Below are 3,111 nucleotides of genomic sequence, written 5' to 3'. Positions count from 1 at the left end.
CTCTGGAGGTTTCAGTCCATAGTTAGTTGGTTCTAAGACAGAAGCATCATGGTAGAAAGGCAAAAAGGGGCTCATCTCATGGCCTGCAGGAAGCAGAAAGGTAAGAGCATGAGAGAGAGAGAGAGAGAGAGAGAGAGAGACAGACAGACAGACAGACAGACAGACAGACAGAGACAGACACAGAGAGAGACACAGAGAGACAGAGAGATAGACAGAGATACAAAGCCCTCCCTGAGTACAGATGTTAAGGCTCAAATCTCCAGTAAATTTTGCCAAGTGATTTACTCTTTCTCTGATGTACTATCTCACGTACTGATACATTATCAGGCCTCCAGCAGTGTCTCTAAACATGAAAGTTCTATAAACAAATGCAGCTTTTGATGTAGAGCATAAGGCAGCAGCTTTTTATAAATTCCCTCCTTCCTCATTAGAAAACAAACTGAACTATCATCCTGTCCCCCCTTCCTCTTGTGTGAAATGGTGCATTATGACTGGTGGCATTGGGGCAGCCCTGGTTGGCTGGTAGGTTTATTTACTGGAACAGCCTCTGAGATGTTCTCAGTCAATTGCAAGTGGTACCTTTTACATATCTTTTGTTTGGGTACTTTTTTCTTTCATCTTCTTTTCCTTTCCAATTCCTTGTACACCTACGTTTTGGCTTCCTCCTTTCCAGGCCCCCCTTCAGGATACACAATACATAAAACATAAGCAGGGGAAGTCTAGCCTGGACGTTCTAGTCTCGAGTGAGTTGACTTAGGAAGAGTCATTCATATGTAAGAACTACAAGTCAATTGGAATGGCCACAAGCCTGCTGTAAGCCTAACTCCTGGTTATATGCACTGCCTACTAGTTTACTCATTGGTCATACATTTTTCAAGAGATACCCTGAACTTCAAGCACTAGATTAGGTCCTAGGGAGCACAGTGGAGAACAAAAAAGAAAATGCTGCTAGGTATGGGGTGCGATAGGGTGCACAGCATCAACTACAGTTCTACACAAGTAGATATGTGATGATCATGTGCTAGCTTTGATATAGTAAGAGCAAGCTAAAATTGGAACTTTGCTTCCTAATAGCTGGCCAGCCCAGGTCTGGATGTGTGTGCATTTGTGTCTGTCTTATCTTCCTTGGCTAAAGGAGAGCAGAGAAGATGAGTCACACTGCCCTGTTCTGGCTATGGAGCTTTTAACCCACATCCTTTCTTTTAATCAGGGAATTCTTGACTTCTTTTCTCCCAGCAGGTATTTTTAACCTCTGTTTTAAATACAAACAACATTGTAATTATGCAGACTGGTACTGTTAGAGTGAAGCAAGGAATGCTTCCTTTAGGAGTATGGGACAAGTAATTTGGGGCTGCTGGATGAAATAACTGCTGATCCACCTATGTTGGGAACCCTGGATTGATTGATTGATTGCTTTTACAGAGGCAAGAGAAAAACCCCGCAGATGTCAAAACCGTGTCTCAAGGGCCGGAGAGATTGCTCAGCAGAGCGCTTGCTTTGGCAAGCACAAGGACCAGGGTTCATCCGCAATCTGCATTCCGTGCTGACCCCACCCCCAGGGCGCTTTGAGCCAGTGACAGGTTCCGGGGCATGGTGGCATACGCCTGTAATCAGAGCGCTGGGGAGGCTGAAAATAGGAGTCCGATCTGTGTAGTGAGACCCTATGCCAAATACACAAATCAAAAGAAGAAAACCAAAACCAAAACTGTGTCTCAAAAATAGAAACGTGTCCTAAATATCTTCCCACCCCCATGGTTACCAAAGGAGTTCCCAAGACAGCTACTACACAATCCGTTCCTAATCTTTGTATTTCTTGCAATCCAAAACCTCTAGGTCCTTTCTCAATTCTCCCAGTCAGACTTGGAGAACTTTAAAGACCTTGAGGCTCCCTGTACTGTGCTGAGTCCCCACACAGGTAGGGAATTCCTGCGCTGGACGCCTGCACCCCTCAGTTCCTGACGCCCTGAAGCGCTTCCCAGTGGTGATGCCATCCCTGCAGGCAGGCTGAATGAAGAGCAGCACTATTTTTACCTCCCGGGCTGCAGCCCTCCATGCTTACTTGCAAGAAGGAAATGATTAAGAATAAAGAAGGATTGTTTTGGCTATATTGTAATATTTTGCTGAATTCATGCACCTACAATATTTGGATGGCAATGGAATACCCATCTCTGACAAAACTAAACATGAAAAGGAGATATAAATGAAGGACAATTCTGTATCTGTATATACAAAATTGTTAGGATAGATATATAACCACTTTCTCTTAATTCAATAAGAAGAAAGATTTGTACTAAGTGTTTGGACACGATATCATGTCAGCATCTTGAGCTATGAATGACTACAACAAAGACAACAATATGCAATGTATTAATTGATGTAACTCTCCTACCAACCTGTTTTGAAACTGTCTCACTGCAATTTTTTTCTCAATAAAATTAATTAAAAAAAAAAGAAAAAGGAAACGCTTGGCCTTAGTTTTGCTCAAGCTTGGGAAAGGAGGCATCTGAGGTCTGGGGTAGAAGAAAAAGGTCGATTTCCTTTATCGTTCACTCTAGACCATGCCTGTCTCGGGTCTAGTAGCCCTGCACTCTGCTTTCTGCTCCTTGTCCCTAGCTGCCAACATCCCTGCCCTGCCCCCCTCGCTAGCGGTGCCACTTTCACCTCCGACGCTGCCCGGGTTGCTGCATCACTCTGCTGCTATCCACCTGGCTCCTGCAAAGAAGCATGCGCAGTGCTCCGTGTGCTGTAAAAGCTCACCAGCAGCTCCCGGAACCCCGCGCGGCGCGCTCCCGGGGCGGGGCGCACACCCGCGCTGCGCGCCCCCGCGTTACCCTCACTCGCGCGCCGCCACAGCATCCTTAGGCCCGGCCGCAGCCCCGCAGTAGCCGGAGCGGCCGCGCCCGCCTGGGGAGACTCCAAGTTGCCGGGGCAACTAGGACCGCGGGACTGCTCCGCAGTGGGCCCGGGAGTGGCTGAGTGCAGAGTTGGGGCGCGCGCCGCCCACCGCGCCCCCTGCCCGAGGCGACACCATGCGCGCCCCGCCGGCGTGACCGGCTCCGCCCGCAGCCACCCGCAGCCCAGCCCGCGCTCTCGCCGGCCACACCGAGCGGC

The sequence above is a fragment of the Octodon degus genome, unplaced genomic scaffold (assembly GCF_000260255.1).
Source record: "Octodon degus isolate 3935 unplaced genomic scaffold, OctDeg1.0 scaffold00016, whole genome shotgun sequence".
NCBI classification, from domain to species: domain Eukaryota; kingdom Metazoa; phylum Chordata; class Mammalia; order Rodentia; family Octodontidae; genus Octodon; species Octodon degus.
Note: the sequence above shows the minus strand (reverse complement) of the source record.